The sequence below is a fragment of the Mytilus trossulus genome, unplaced genomic scaffold, assembly GCF_036588685.1.
Source record: "Mytilus trossulus isolate FHL-02 unplaced genomic scaffold, PNRI_Mtr1.1.1.hap1 h1tg000174l___fragment_3__unscaffolded, whole genome shotgun sequence".
In the NCBI taxonomy this organism is placed as follows: Eukaryota; Metazoa; Mollusca; class Bivalvia; order Mytilida; family Mytilidae; genus Mytilus; species Mytilus trossulus.
The window spans coordinates 302,648-319,356 of record NW_026963308.1 but is presented as its reverse complement, the minus strand read 5'-3'; the positions used below and the strand labels follow the sequence as shown (position 1 = coordinate 319,356).

Genomic DNA, 16,709 nt, shown 5'->3' with positions numbered 1-16,709 from the left:
TTAGTACCATTACCTGTAAGAAACCCCATTTATCCAGTACACAGTGTTTGGTAACACTACCCGTAAGAAACCCCATTTATCCAGTACAAAGTGTACCGTTACCCTGAGAAACCCCATTTACCAGTGTACAGTACACAGTACTTAGTACAGTGTTTAATACCACTACCCCTAAGAAACCCCATTTATCCAGTACACAGTGTTAAGTACCACTACCCATAAGAAACCCCTTTAATCCAGTAGAAAGTGTACCATTACCCGTAAGTAACCCCATTTATCCAGTACAGAGTGTTTAGTACCACTACCCGTAAGAAACCCCATTTATCCAGTACACAGTGTTTGGTAACACTACCCGTAAGAAACCCCATTTATCCAGTAGACAGTGTACCATTACCTGTAAGAAACCCCAATTATCCAGAACACAGTGTTTAGTAACACTACTTGTAAAAACACCATTTATCCAGTACACAGTGTTTAGTACCACTACCTGTAAGAAACCCCATTTATCCAGTACACAGTGTTAAGTACCACTACCGGTAAGAAACCCCATTGATCCAGTACACAGTGTTTAGTAACACTACTCGTAAAAACCCCATTTATTCAGTAGACAGTGTTTAGTACCACTACCCGTAAGAAACCCCATTTATATAGTACACAGTGTTTAGTAACACTACTTGTAAAAACACCATTTATCCAGTACACAGTGTTTAGTACCACTACCCGTAAGAAACCCCATTTATCCAGTAGACAGTGTACCATAATCCGTAAGAAACCCCAATTATCCAGTACACAGTGTTTAGTAACACTGCCCGTAAGAAACCCCATTGATCAAGTACACAGTGTTTAGTACCACTACCCGTAAGAAACCCCATTTATCCAGTACAAAGTGTACCATTATCAGTAAGAAATTCCAATTATCCAGTACACAATGTTTAGTAACACTGCCCGTAAGAAACCCCATTTATCCAGTACACAGTGTTAAATACCACTACCCGTAAGAAACCCCATTTATCCAGTACACAGTATTTAGTAACAATATTTGTAAAAACCCCATTTATTCAGTAGACAGTGTTTAGTACCACTACCCGTAAGAAACCCCATTTAAATAGTACACAGTGTTTAGTACCACTACCCGTAATAAACCCCATTTATCCAGTACAGAGTGTTAAGTATCACTACCCGTAAGAAACCCCATTAATCCAGTACAAAGTATTTAGTACCACTACCCGTAATAAACCCCATTTATCCAGTACAGAGTGTTAAGTACCACTACCCGTAATAAACCCCATTTATCCAGTACAGAGTGTTAAGTATCACTACCTGTAAGAAACCCTATTTATCCAGTAGACAGTGTACCATTATCTTTAATTTTATAACAAATATATCAAGTTAGTAAATAGCTGTAAAAATGACAAAAAAAATCAGTGAATACCAGTAATCACTGAAACAACCAGTAAATACATGTAATTACTAAATTGGCTAGTAATTACAGGTATTTACTGAAATGTTTAGTAATTACGTGTAATTCCTAATTTCACCTATTTACTGTAACATATATACAACTGTATCATCTACCAAGGAGATAGTGTTAAGTGCCACTGCTGCTAGGGTATCCAAGTGTACTATATACCAAGTAGACAGTTAACCCGAAAAATTCAGTCGTTATATTCCGCTGATCTTCGATTACTACATTAACACCTGAATGCATAGACATTGAAAAATCTTCAATCAACCATTCGGAATTAGCTCGGGATTTACCTATCTCGATAAAATTGAGCTGATTGCTGATTGGTCACCTCTTCTACAGGGCACCAATCAAAGTCCAGGATTCGTGAAGAGTTTTTATCGTGTTAGGAATTCAGGACCTCGCAAGTAGGAGAGATCGATTACGGGGAGGGACTGAATTATTCGGGTTAGTAGACAGTGTGAGTTTCACTGCTGATAAAGGTATCGAAGTGTATTATATTTTTGGCAGGGAGTGTTAAGTACCAAAGCATGTAAAGGTATCCAAGACTATCACATACCCAGTAGACAGTGTGAGTTTCACTGCTGGTAAGGGTATCGAAGTGTATTATATTTTTGGCAGGGAGTGTTAAGTACCAAAGCATGTAAAGGTATCAAAGTCTATCACATACCCAGTAGACAGTGTGAGTTTCACTGCTGGTAAAGGTATCGAAGTGTTTATAGCCATTACTGCTAATTGTTTCCAAGTGAACCATCTATCCAATAGATTTTGGATATCACCACTGCTGTTAAGGTTATCATCCACACAGCAGAAAGTGTTAAGCATCACTGTTTGTAAGGGTATATAAGTGAATCATCTACTATGTAGACATTCTGTAATACCCAGTAGACAGTGTTTAGTACCAATGCTGGTAAGAGTACCCTTACTCCCAGTAGACAGTGTTTAGTACCAATGCTTGTAAGAGTACCATTACTCTCAGTAGACAGTAGACAGTGTTTAGTGCCAATGCTGGTAAGGGTACCCTTACTTCCAGTAGACAGTGTTTAGTACTAATGCTGGTAAGAGTACCCTTACTTCCAGTAGACAGTGTTTATTACCAATACGTGAAAGAGTACCCTTACTTCCAGTAGACAGTGTTTAGTACCAATGCTGGTAAGGGTACCCTTACTCCCAGTAGACAGTGTTTAGTACAAATGCTGGTAAGAGTACCCTTACTCCCAGAAGACAGTGTTTAGTACTAATGCTGGTAAGAGTACCCTTACTCCCAGAAGACAGTGTTTAGTACCCATGCTGGTAAGAGTACACTTACTCGCAGAAGACATTGTTCAGCACCCCTTTTGGTAAGGGTACCCTTACTCCCAGTAGACAGTGTTTAGTATCAATGCTGGTAAGAGTACCCTTACTCCCAGTAGACAGTGTTTAGTACCAATGCTGGTTAGGGTATCCTTACTCCCAGTTGACAGTGTTTAGTACCAATGCTGGTAAGGGTAGCCTTACTCCCAGTAAACAGTGCTTATAACCAATGCTGGTAAGGGTACCGTTACTCCCAGTAGACAGTGTTTAGTACCAATGCTGGTAACGGTACCGTTACTCCCAGTAAACAGTGTTTAGTACCAATGCTGGTAAGGGTACCCTTACTCCCAGTAAACAGTGTTTAGTACCCATGCTGGTAAGAGTACACTTACTCGCAGTAGACATTGTTCAGCACCCCTTCTGGTAAGGGTACCCTTACTCCCAGTTAGACAGTGTTTAGTATCAATGCTGGTAAGAGTACCCTTACTCCCAGTAGACAGTGTTTAGTACCAATGCTGGTTAGGGTATCCTTACTCCCAGTTGACAGTGTTTAGTACCAATGCTGGTAAGGGTAGCCTTACTCCCAGTAAACAGTGCTTATAACCAATGCTGGTAAGGGTACCGTTACTCCCAGTAAACAGTGTTTAGTACCAATGCTGGTAACGGTACCGTTACTCCCAGTAAACAGTGTTTAGTACCAATGCTGGTAACGGTACCGTTACTCCCAGTAGACAGTGTTTAGTACCAATGCTGGTAACGGTACCGTTACTCCCAGTAGACAGTGTTTAGTACCAATGGGGGTAAGGGTATCCTTACTCCCAGTAGACAGTGTTTAGTACCAATGCTGGTTAGGGTATCCTTACTCCCAGTTGACAGTGTTTAGTACCCATGCTGGTAAGGGTAGCCTTACTCCCAGTAAACAGTGCTTATAACCAATGCTGGTAAGGGTACCGTTACTCCCAGTAAACATTGTTTAGTACCAATGCTGGTAACGGTACCGTTACTCCCAGTAAACAGTGTTTAGTACCAATGCTGGTAAGGGTATCCTTACTCCCAGTAGACAGTGTTTAGTACCAATGCTGGTAAGAGTACCCTTACTCCCAGTAGACTTTGTTTAGTACCAGTGCCTGTAAGGGTACACAATTCTACCACCTACCCAGTAGACAGTGTTTAGTACCACTGCCTGTAATGGTATCCAAGTCTACCACCTACCCAGTAGAAAGTGTTTAGTACCACTGCATGTAAGGGTATCCAAGTCTACCACCTAGCAAGTAGACAGTGATAAGTACCACTGCCTGATAGGATATCCAAGTCTACCACCTACCCAGTAGACAGTGTTAGTAGCATTGCCGGTAAGGGAATCCAGGTCAACCCCCTTAACAGTAGACAGTGTTAATAACCACTGCCTGTAGGGGTCTCCTAGTCTATCACCTACCCAAAAGACAGTGTTTAGTATAACTGCCTGTAAGGGTATCCATGTATATCACCAACTCAGGAGACAGTGTTTAGTACCACTGCCTGTAAGGGTATCCGAGTCTATCACCTACCAAGTAGACAGTGTTAAGTACCACTGCCTGTAGGGGTCTCCTAGTCTATCACCTCCCCGAAAGACAGTGTTTAGTACCACTGCCTGTAAGGGTATCCAAGTCTATCACCTACCCAGTAGACAGTGTTAAGTACCACTGCTTGTAGGGGTCTTGTCTATCACCTACCCAGTAGACAGTGTTAAGTACCACTGACTGTAGGGGTCTCCTAGTCTATCACCTACCCAGTAGACAGTGTTAAGTACCACTGCCTGTAGGGGTCTCCTAGTCTACCACCTACCCAGTAGACAGTGTTAAGTACCACTGCCTGTAGGGGTCTCCTAGTCTATCACCTATCCAAAAGACAGTGTTAAGTACCACTGCCTGTAGGGGTCTCCTCGTCTATCACCTACCCAAAAGACAGTGTTTAGTACCACTGCCTGTAAGGATATCCAAGTCTACCACCTACCCAGTAGACATTGTTTAGTACAACTGCCTGTAAGGTTATCAAATTTTAACATCTACCCTGTAGACAATTTTGAGTACCACTGCCTGTAAGGGTATCCAAGTCTACCACCTACCAAGTAGACAGTGTTTAGTACCACTGCCTGAAAGGGTATCCAAGTTTACCACCTACCAAGTAGACAGTGTTTAGTGACTATCCACCCAGTAGACAGTGTTTTATACCAAGTGTATCATATACAAGGTAGATAGTGTTAAGTACCACTGCTGCTAAGGGTATCCAAGTATACCATATACCTAGTAGACAGTGTTAGTTCCACTGCTGATAAGGGTATCGAAGTGTATCACATACCGGGTAGTGTTTATTAACACTACTGCTAAGTGTATCCAAGTGAACCATTCACCCAATAGTATCCCACTATATCATCTTCACAGTAGACAATGTAAGTACCACTGTTTGCAATGGTACCTAATTAGATCATATACCCAGTAGAGTATTAAGTACCACTACTATGAAGTGTATCATATACCCATACAGTGTACAACTGCTGGTATGGATACCTTCTACCTAACAGACATTGTTAAGTATGCCTGCAGGTAGGTATACCATCTACACAGTAAAGTGGTTAATACCACTGTGGTACTGGTATTGAAGTGAATCAGCTACCCAAAAGATGGTTGTTAGCACCACTGCTGGTACTGGTATTGAAGTGTATCAGCTACCCAAAAGATGATGGTTAGTACCACTGCTGGTACTGGTATTGAAGTGTATCAGCTATCCAAAAGATGGTGGTTAGTACCACTGCTGGTACTGGTATTGAAGTGTATCAGCTACCCAAAAGATGATGGTTAGTACCACTGCTGGTACTGGTATTGAAGTGTATCAGCTACCCAAAAGATGATGGTTAGTACCACTGCTGGTACTGGTATTGAAGTGTATCAGCTACCCAAAAGATGGTGGTTAGTACCACTGCTGGTACTGGTATTGAAGTGAATCAGCTACCCAAAAGATGATGGTTAGTATCACTGCTGGTACTGGTATTGAAGTGTATCATCTACCCAAAAGATGGTGGTTAGTACCACTGCTGGTACTGGTATTGAAGTGTATCATCTACCCAAAAGATGGTGGTTAGTATCACTGTGGTACTGGTATTGAAGTGAATCATCTACCCAAAAGATGGTGGTTAGTACCACTGCTGGTACTGGTATAGAAGTGTATCAGCTTCCCAAAAGATGATGGTTAGTACCACTGCTGGTACTGGTATTGAAGTGAATCATCTACCCAAAAGATGGTGGTTAGTACCACTGCTGGTACTGGTATTGAAGTGAATGATCTACCCAAAACATGGTGGTTAGTACCACTGCTGGTACTGGTATTTAAGTGAATGATCTACCCAAAAGATGGTGGTTAGTTCCACTACTGGTTCTGGTATTGAAGTGTATCAGCTACCCAAAAGATGATGGTTAGTATCACTACTGGTACTGGTATAGATGTGAATCAGCTACCCAAAAGATGGTGGTTAGTTCCACTACTGGTACTGGTATTGAAGTGTATCAGCTACCCAAAAGATAATGGTTAGTATCACTACTGGTACTGGTATTGAAGTAAATCAGCTACCCAAAAGATGATGGTTAGTATCACTGCTGGTACTGGTGTAGAAGTGAATCAGCCACCCAAAAGATGGTGGTTAGTATCACTACTGGTACTGGTATTGAAGTGAATCAGCTACCCAAAAGATGATGGTTAGTATCACTGCTGGTACTGGTATAGAAGTGAATCAGCTACCCAAAAGATGGTGGTTAGTACCACTGCTGGTACTGGTATTGAAGTGTATCAGCTACCCAAAAGATGATGGGTAGTACCACTGCTGGTACTGGTATTGAAGTGTATCAGCTACCCAAAAGATGATGGTTATCACCACTGCTGGTTCTGGTATTGAAGTTTGTCAGCAACCCAAAAGATGATGGTAAGTACCACTGCTGGTACTGGTATAGAAGTGAATCAGCTACCCAAAAGATGATGGTTAGCACCACTGCTGGTTCTGGTATTGAAGTTTGTCAGCAACCCAAAGCTGATGGTAAGTACCACTGCTGGTACTGGTATTGAAGTGTATCAGCTACCAAAAAGATGATGGTTAGTACCACTGCTGGTACTGGTATTGAAGTGTATCAGCTACCCAAAAGATGATGGTTAGCACCACTGGTATTGAAGTGTATCAGCTACCCAAAAGATGATGGTTAGCACCACTGCTGGTTCTGGTATTGAAGTGTATCAGCTACCCAAAAGATGGTGGTTAGTACCACTGCTGGTACTGGTATTGAAGTGTATCAGCTACCCAAAAGATGATGGTTAGTACCACTGCTGGTACTGGTATTGAAGTGAATCAGCTACCCAAAAGATGATGGTTAGTATCACTGCTGGTACTGGTATTGAAGTGAATCAGCTACCCAAAAGATGGTGGTTAGTACCACTGCTGGTACTGGTATTGAAGTGAATCAGTTACCCAAAAGATGATGGTTAGTATCACTGCTGGTACTGGTATTGAAGTGTATCAGCTACCAAAAAGATGATGGGTAGTACCACTGCTGGTACTGGTATTGAAGTGTATCAGCTACCCAAAAGATGATGGTTAGTATCACTGCTGGTACTGGTATTGAAGTGAATCAGCTACTCAAAAGATGGTGGTTAGTTCCACTGCTGGTACTGGTATTGAAGTATATCAGCTATCCAAAAGATGATGGTTAGTATCACTGATGGTACTGGTATTGAAGTGTATCAGTTATCCAAAAGATGGTGGTTAGTACCACTGCTGGTACTGGTATAGAAGTGAATCAGCTACCAAAAAGATGATGGTCAGTACCACTGCTGGTACTGGTATAGAAGTGAATCATCTACCCAAAAGATGGTGGTTAGTAACACTGCTGGTACTGGTATTGAAGTGAATCAGCTACCCAAAAGATAATGGTTGGTATCACTGCTGGTACTGGCATTGAAGTGAATTAGTTACCCAAAAGATGATGGTTAGTACCACTGCTGGTACTGGTATTGAAGTGTATCAGCTACCCAAAAGATGGTGGTTAGTAGCACTGCTGGTACTGGTATTGAAGTGAATCTGCTACCCAAAAGATGGTGGTTAGTACCACTGCTGGTACTGGTAAAGAAGTGAATCAGCTACCCAAAAGATGGTGGTTAGTACCACTGCTGGTACTGGTATAGAAGTGTATCAGCTACCCAAAAGATGGTGGATAGTACCACTGCTGGTACTGGTATAGAAGTGAATCAGCTACCCAAAAGATGGTGGATAGTACCACTGCTGGTACTGGTATTAAAGTGTATCAGCTACCCAAACTAGAGGCTCCAAAGAGCCTGTGTCGCTCACCTTGGTCTATGTGAATATTAAACAAAGGATGCATTTGAATTCATGACAAAATTGTGTTTTGGTGATGGTGATGTGTTTGTACATCTTACTTTACTGAACATTCTTGCTGCTTACAATTATTTCTATCTATATTGAACTTGGCCTAAAAGTTTTAGTCGAAAACGTTAGTTAAAATTTACAAATTTTATGAAAATTGTTAAAAATGCACTATAAAGGACAATAACTCCTTAAGGGGTCAATTGACCATTTTGGTCATGTTAACTTATTTTTGGGTGTTACTTAAATTTGCTGTACATTGTTGCTGTTTAAAGTTTATCTCTATCTATAATAATATTCAAGATAATAACAAAAAACGGCAAAATTTCCGTAAAATGACTAATTCAGGGGCATCAACCTAACAGCAGGTTGTCCGATCCATCTGCAAATTTCATGGCAGATTGATCTTGACCTGATAAACAATTTTACTCCCTGTCAGATTTGCTCTAAATGCTTTGGTTTTTGAGTTTTAGCCAAAAACTGCATTTTACCCCTATGTTCTATTTTTAGCCATGCCGGCCATGTTGGTTGATTGGCTGGGTCACGCCACACATTTTTTAAACTAGATACCCCAATGATGATTGTGGCCAAGTTTGTTTTAATTTGGCTTGGTAGTTTCAGAGGAGAAGATTTTTGTAAAAGATTACTAAGATTTACCAAAAATAGTTAAAAATTGAATATAAAGGGCAATAACTCCTAAAGGGGTCAATTGACCATTTTGGTTATGTTGACTTATTTGTAGATCTTACTTTGCTGAACATTATTGCTGTTTACAGTTTATCTCTATCGATAATAATATTCAAGAAAATAACCAAAAACAGCAAAATTTCCCTAAAATTACCAATTCAGGGGCAGCAACCCAACAACGGGTTGTCCGATTCATCTGAAAATTTCAGGGCAGATAGATCTTGACCTGATAAACAATTTTACCCATGTCAGATTTACTCTAAATGCTTTGGTTTTTGAGTTATAAGCCAAAAACTGCATTTTACCCCTATGTTCTATTTTTAGCCATGGCGGCCATCTTGGTTGATTGGCTGGGTCACGCCACACATTTTTTAAACTAGATACCCCAATGATGATTGTGGCCAAGTTTGTTTTAATTTGGCTTGGTAGTTTCAGAGGAGAAGATTTTTGTAAAAGATTACTAAGATTTACCAAAAATAGTTAAAAATTGACTATAAAGGGCAATAACTCCTAAAGGGGTCAATTGACCATTTTGGTTATGTTGACTTATTTGTAGATCTTACTTTGCTGAACATTATTGCTGTTTACAGTTTATCTCTATCGATAATAATATTCAATAAAATAACCAAAAACAGCAAAATTTCCCTAAAACTACCAATTCAGGGGCAGCAACCCAACAACGGGTTGTCCGATTCATCTGAAAATTTGAGGGCAGATAGACCTTGACCTGATTAACAATTTTACCCCATGTCAGATTTGCTCTAAATGCTTTGGTTTTTGAGTTATAAGCCAAAAACTGCATTTTACCCCTATGTTCTATTTTTAGCCATGGCAGCTATCTTGGTTGGTTTGGCAGGTCACGCCACACATTTTTCAAACTAGATACCCCAATGATGATTGTGGCCAAGTTTGGTTTAATTTGGCCCAGTAGTTTCAGAGAAGATTTTTGTAAAAGTTAACGACGACGGACGACGGACGCCAAGTGATGAGAAAAGCTTACTTGGCCCTTCGGGCCAGGTGAGCTAAAAATGGTGGATAGTACCACTACTGGTACTGGTATTGAAGTGTATCAGCTACCCAAAAGATGGTGGTTAGTACCACTGCTGGTACTGGTATTGAAGTGAATCTGCTACTCAAAAGATGGTGGTTAGTACCACTGCTGGTACTGGTATTGAAGTGTATCAGCTACCCAAAAAATGGTGGATAGTACCACTGCTGGTACTGGTATAGAAGTGAATCAGCTACCCAAAAGATGGTGGTTAGTACCACTGCTGGTTCTGGTATAGAAGTGAATCAGCTACCCAAAAGATGGTGGTTAGTACCACTGCTGGTACTGGTATAGAAGTGTATCAGCTACCCAAAAGATGGTGGATAGTTCCACTGCTGGTACTTGTATAGAAGTGTATCAGCTACCCAAAAGATGATGGTTAGTACCACTGCTGGTACTGGTATAGAAGTGTATCAGCTACCCAAAAGATGGTGGTTAGTACCACTGCTGGTACTGGTATTGAAGTGAATCATCTACCCAAAAGATGATGGTTAGTACCACTGCTGGTACTGGTATTGAAGTGAATCAGCTACCCAAAAGATGGTGGTTAGTACCACTGCTGGTACTGGTATTGAAGTGAATCAGTTACCCAAAAGATGATGGTTAGTACCACTGCTAGTACTGGTATTAAAGTGTATCAGTTACCCAAAAGATGGTGGTAAGTACCACTGCTGGTACTTGTATAGAAGTGACTCAGCTACCCAAAAGATGGTTAGCACCACTGCTGGTTCTGGTATTGAAGTGTATCAGCTACCCAAAAGATGATGGTAAGTACCACTGCTGGAACTGGTATTGAAGTGTATCAGCTACCCAAAAGATGGTGGTTAGTACCACTGCTGGTACTGGTATTGAAGTGTATCAGCTACCCAAAAAATGGTGGATAGTACCACTGCTGGTACTGGTATTGAAGTGTATCAGCTACCCAAAAGATGGTGGTTAGTACCACTGCTGGAACTGCTATTGAAGTGAATCTGCTACCCAAAAGATGGTGGTTAGTACCACTGCTGGTACTGGTATTGAAGTGTATCAGCTACCCAAAAAATGGTGGATAGTACCACTGCTGGTACTGGTATAGAAGTGAATCAGCTACCCAAAAGATGGTGGTTAGTACCACTGCTGGTACTGGTATAGAAGTGTATCAGCTACCCAAAAGATGATGGTTAGTACCACTGCTGGTACTGGTATAGAAGTGTATCAGCTACCCAAAAGATGGTGGTTAGTACCACTGCTGGTACTGGTATTGAAGTGAATCATCTACCCAAAAGATGATGGTTAGTACCACTGCTGGTACTGGTATTGAAGTGAATCAGCTACCCAAAAGATGATGGTTAGTACCACTGCTGGTACTGGTATAGAAGTGTATCAGCTACCCAAAAGATGATGGTTAGTACCACTGCTGGTACTGGTATTGAAGTGAATCAGTTACCGAAAAGATGATGGTTAGTATCACTGCTTGTACTGGTATTGAAGTGAATCAGTTACCCAAAAGATGATGGTTAGTATCACTGCTGGTACTGGTATTGAAGTGTATCAGCTACCCAAAAGATGATGGTAAGTATCACTGCTGGTACTGGTATTGAAGTGAATCAGTTACCCAAAAGATGATGGTTAGTATCACTGCTGGTACTGGTATTGAAGTGAATCAGCTACCCAAAAGATGATGGTTAGTATCACTGTTGGTACTGGTATAGAAGTGTATCAGCTACCCAAAAGATGATGGTTAGTACCACTGCTGGTACTGGTATTGAAGTGAATCAGATACCCAAAAGATGATGGTTAGTATCACTGCTGGTACCGGTATTGAAGTGAATCAGTTAACCAAAAGATGATGGTTAGTATCACTGCTGGTACTGGTATTGAAGTGTATCAGCTACCCAAAAGATGATGGTTAGTATCACTGCTGGTACTGGTATTGAAGTGAATCAGTTACCCAAAAGATGATGGTTAGTACCACTGCTGGTACTGGTATTGAAGTGTATCAGCTACCCAAAAGATGGTGGTTAGTAGCACTGCTGGTACTGGTATTGAAGTGAATCTGCTACCCAAAAGATGGTGGTTAGTACCACTGCTGGTACTGGTAAAGAAGTGAATCAGCTACCCAAAAGATGGTGGTTAGTACCACTGCTGGTACTGGTATAGAAGTGTATCAGCTACCCAAAAGATGGTGGATAGTTCCACTGCTGGTACTGGTATTAAAGTGTATCAGCTACCCAAAAGATGATGGTTAGTATCACTGCTGGTACTGGTATTGAAGTGTATCAGCTACCCAAAAGATGATGGTTAGTATCACTGCTGGTACTGGTATTGAAGTGAATCAGTTACCCAAAAGATGATGGTTAGTATCACTGCTGGTACTGGTATTGAAGTGAATCAGCTACCCAAAAGATGATGGTTAGTATCACTGCTGGTACTGGTATAGAAGTGTATCAGCTACCCAAAAGATGATGGTTAGTATCACTGCTGGTACTGGTATTGAAGTGAATCAGTTACCCAAAAGATGATGGTTAGTATCCCTGCTGGTACTGGTATTGAAGTGAATCAGTTACCCAAAAGATGATGGTTAGTATCACTGCTGGTACTGGTATTGAAGTGTATCAGCTACCCAAAAGATGATGGTTAGTATCACTGCTGGTACTGGTATTGAAGTGAATCAGTTACCCAAAAGATGATGGTTAGTATCACTGCTGGTACTGGTATTGAAGTGAATCAGCTACCCAAAAGATGATGGTTAGTATCACTGCTGGTACTGGTATAGAAGTGTATCAGCTACCCAAAAGATGATGGTTAGTATCACTGCTGGTACTGGTATTGAAGTGAATCAGTTACCCAAAAGATGATGGTTAGTATCCCTGCTGGTACTGGTATTGAAGTGAATCAGTTACCCAAAAGATGATGGTTAGTATCACTGCTGGTACTGGTATTGAAGTGTATCAGCTACCCAAAAGATGATGGTTAGTATCACTGCTGGTACTGGTATTGAAGTGTATCAGTTACCCAAAAGATGATGGTTAGTATCACTGCTGGTACTGGTATTGAAGTGTATCAGCTACCCAAAAGATGATGGTTAGTATCACTGCTGGTACTGGTATTGAATCAGCTACCCAAAAGATGATGGTTAGTATCACTGCTGGTACTGGTATAGAAGTGTATCAGCTACCCAAAAGATGATGGTTAGTACCACTGCTGGTACTGGTATTGAAGTGAATCAGTTACCCAAAAGATGATGGTTAGTATCACTGCTGGTACTGGTATCGAAGTGAATCAGTTACCCAAAAGATGATGGTTAGTTTCACTGCTGGTACTGGTATTGAAGTGTATCAGCTACCCAAAAGATGATGGTTAGTATCACTGCTGGTACTGGTATTGAAGTGAATCAGTTACCCAAAAGATGATGGTTAGTACCACTGCTGGTACTGGTATTGAAGTATATCAGCTACCCAAAAAATGGTGGATAGTACCACTGCTGGTACTGGTATAGAAGTGAATCAGCTACCCAAAAGATGGTGGATAGTACCACTGCTGGTACTGGTATAGAAGAGAATCAGCTACCCAAAAGATGATGGTTAGTACCACTGTTGGTACTTGTATAGAAGTGTATCATCTACCCAAAAGATGATGGTTAGTACCACTGCTGGTACTGGTATAGAAGTGTATCATCTACCTAAAAGATGGTGGTTAGTACCACTGCTGGTACTGGTATTGAAGTGAATCAGTTACCCAAAAGATGATGGTTAGTACCACTGCTGGTACTGGTATTGAAGTATATCAGCTACCCAAAAAATGGTGGATAGTACCACTGCTGGTACTGGTATAGAAGTGAATCAGCTACCCAAAAAATGGTGGATAGTACCACTGCTGGTACTGGTATAGAAGAGAATCAGCTACCCAAAAGATGATGGTTAGTACCACTGTTGGTACTTGTATAGAAGTGTATCATCTACCCAAAAGATGATGGTTAGTACCACTGCTGGTACTGGTATAGAAGTGTATCATCTACCTAAAAGATGGTGGTTAGTACCACTGCTGGTACTGGTATTGAAGTGTATCAGCTACCCAAAAGATGATGGTTAGTACCACTGCTGGTACTGGTATAGAAGTGTATCAGCTACCCGAGAGATGGTGGTTAGTACCACTGATGGTACTGGTATAGAAGTGTATCAGCTACCCAAAAGATGGTGGTTAGTACCACTGCTGGTACTGGTATAGAAGTGTATCAGCTACCTAAAAGATGGTGGTTAGTACCACTGCTGGTACTGGTAAAGAAGTGTATCAGCTACCCAATAGATGTTGGTTAGTACCACTGCTGGTATTGGTATTGAAGTGTATCAGCTACCCAAAAGATGGTGGTTAGTATCACTGCTGGTACTGGTATAGAAGTGTATCAGCTACCCAAAAGATGATGGTTAGTACCACTGCTGGTACTGGTATAGAAGTGTATCAGCTACTCAAAAGATGGTGGTTAGTACCACTGCTGGTACTGGTATTGAAGTGAATCATCTACCCAAAAGATGATGGTTAGTACCACTGCTGGTACTGGTATAGAAGTGTATCATCTACCCAAAAGATGATGGTTAGTACCACTGCTGGTACTGGTATTGAAGTTTGTCAGCTACCCAAAAGATGATGGTTAGTACCACTGCTGGTAGAAACCCCATTTATCCAGTAGACAGTGTTTAGTACCACTACCCGTAAGAAACCCCATTTATCCAGTAGACAGTGTTTAGTAACACTACCCAGAAGAAACCCCATTTATCCAATAGACAGTGTTTAGTGCCACTTCCCGTAAGAAACCCCATTTATCCAGTAGACAGTGTTTAGTACCAATACCCGTAAGAAACCCCATTTATCCATTAGACCGTGTTTAGTACCACTACTGGTAAGAAATCCCATTTATCCAGTACAGTGTTTAGTACCACTACCCATAAGAAACCTCATTTATCCAGTAGACAGTGTTTAGTACCTGCACTGCCCGAAGGAAAACACATTTATTCAGTAGACTCTGTTTAGTACCACTACACGTAAGAAACCCCAGTTATCCAGTAGATAGTTTTTAGTACCACTGCCCGTAAACAACCCCATTTATCCAGTACACAGTGTTAAGTGTTTTTCACTCAAAAATTTTAAGGCAGCCTTGATATCAGTATTCTGTTATTTTGTTTAATTCTGCAGTTTGACTAAACAAATTTAGGTGCTAGTCAGAAGAATACCTTAAACGTTGTAGCAAATCCAAGTCAACAGTATGGGTTTATTTTTAATTTGAAAAATTTACAGGACTAAAAATAAAAAATAAAAAAACATTTGCTTTCAGTGTCCTCCTTTTGGATTTATTTGGTGTAATAACTCTTTACACTTTGATATTTTGAAAAAAAAATCATGAATGCACTAAGTGACATTGTTGTTTTAAATGTCCATATCCTAACAATGTGGCATGGGTTTGCTCATTGTTGAAGGTTGTATGGTGACCTATAGTTGTTAGTTTCTGTGTCATTTGGTCTCTTGTGAAGAGTTGTCTCATTGGCAATCATACCATATCTTCTAATGTTATGTATGGTGCATCAATAGATATTGATTTCAGGTTATTCTGTTTAAAAGTAAGAATTTATTACATATGTACCTGTAAGTATTCCACTACTTCTTTGCATCTTGGATTAAACTTCAGTTTTGCTGCTGCCAGATCATATGGAGTTTTACCCTGTAATCAGTGAGACATATGTATCAATTGATCTCTTTTATTATAACACTTATCTTATAGTGCATTTATACCAGTAACATCTGAGTGGTATTTTATTGATCATGTGACCCCCTCAGCTCTGATCACCACTTCATACCGGTAACAGCAGAGTGGTAGTTTATTTATTTTGTGAGCCCTCAGCTCCGATTATTACTTCATGAACTTAGTTACATATTTCAATAAGCTGCAACTTAGAGTTGCTGAGAAAAAAAGTGACCAAAATTTCATATATGACAGAAAAAGAGGTAAGATATAACTTGTATGCTCCGTGTTAAGCAGGGAATAAAAAGTATTCATGTAAATTAGTGTCTCTGTGTTGATTGCTGCTTAATGTCCAGTGGCAAATATTAAATGCATAATCTTACAATAACACTATTATTCTCAACTTTGTATTAGACTGACATGTTAACTCAAGCAATCTAGCTCAAATAGCCGCAGTTCACAAGAATAAATGTCATCATACTCCGAATCGGAAATTTTTTCACCTAATTTCTGTTATTTTGTCATTTTGATATAACTTAAAAGTTGGTGCCCTTTAAAAAAAAAAAAATGTCAAAATCACATTACTGCACCAGTATGCTCATACTCGTAGCATCAACAGTTAAATTCTAAATATTTAAAACACGAGGATTGAAGCCTCGCGTTTTAAATTTGAACATTCAGTGGGATTTCCAGTGACACTAGAACAATAGAAAAGTCACTCTTCTTATGAAAGAGATAGAAAAGGTCTAAAAACAGGAGAGACAATTTACGCATAAAACCCGATATGCATAGGGATGAATATCTCTTAAAACACAAAACCATTATATAACTTTTATACAACCACTATAAATAAAGTATATGTTAAAGCTAAGTGTGTTAATATATGATTTTTTTATTGCCAAACATGCTGTTAATTGAACAACCTATTGTTCAACATAGGGGTGTGTAAAAAACTGCCACATTTGACTGCATATTTTTCTTTTTTTTTGAAAAAAATATATATCAAACCTTAATAATGTATACGTAGCTTTCTGGGTATCCAATTTTTAACGTGTTCCGAAATGTAGTTTCGTCACAAGAATTTTTCAAAGTTGTGTCATTTTGT

General features: G+C 40.1%; 1 protein-coding gene across 1 annotated transcript in view; it reads right to left on the bottom strand.

Annotated features, from left to right (window-relative positions):
- Positions 1 to 16,709, bottom strand: part of LOC134700854 (uncharacterized) — a 60,700-nt gene that overhangs the window by 41,592 nt on the left and 2,399 nt on the right. Inside the window, exon 2 of the mRNA XM_063562011.1 lies at positions 15,506 to 15,583. The gene's annotated coding sequence lies outside the window, so the exon portion shown is untranslated. The remainder of the gene's footprint in view (positions 1 to 15,505; positions 15,584 to 16,709) is intronic.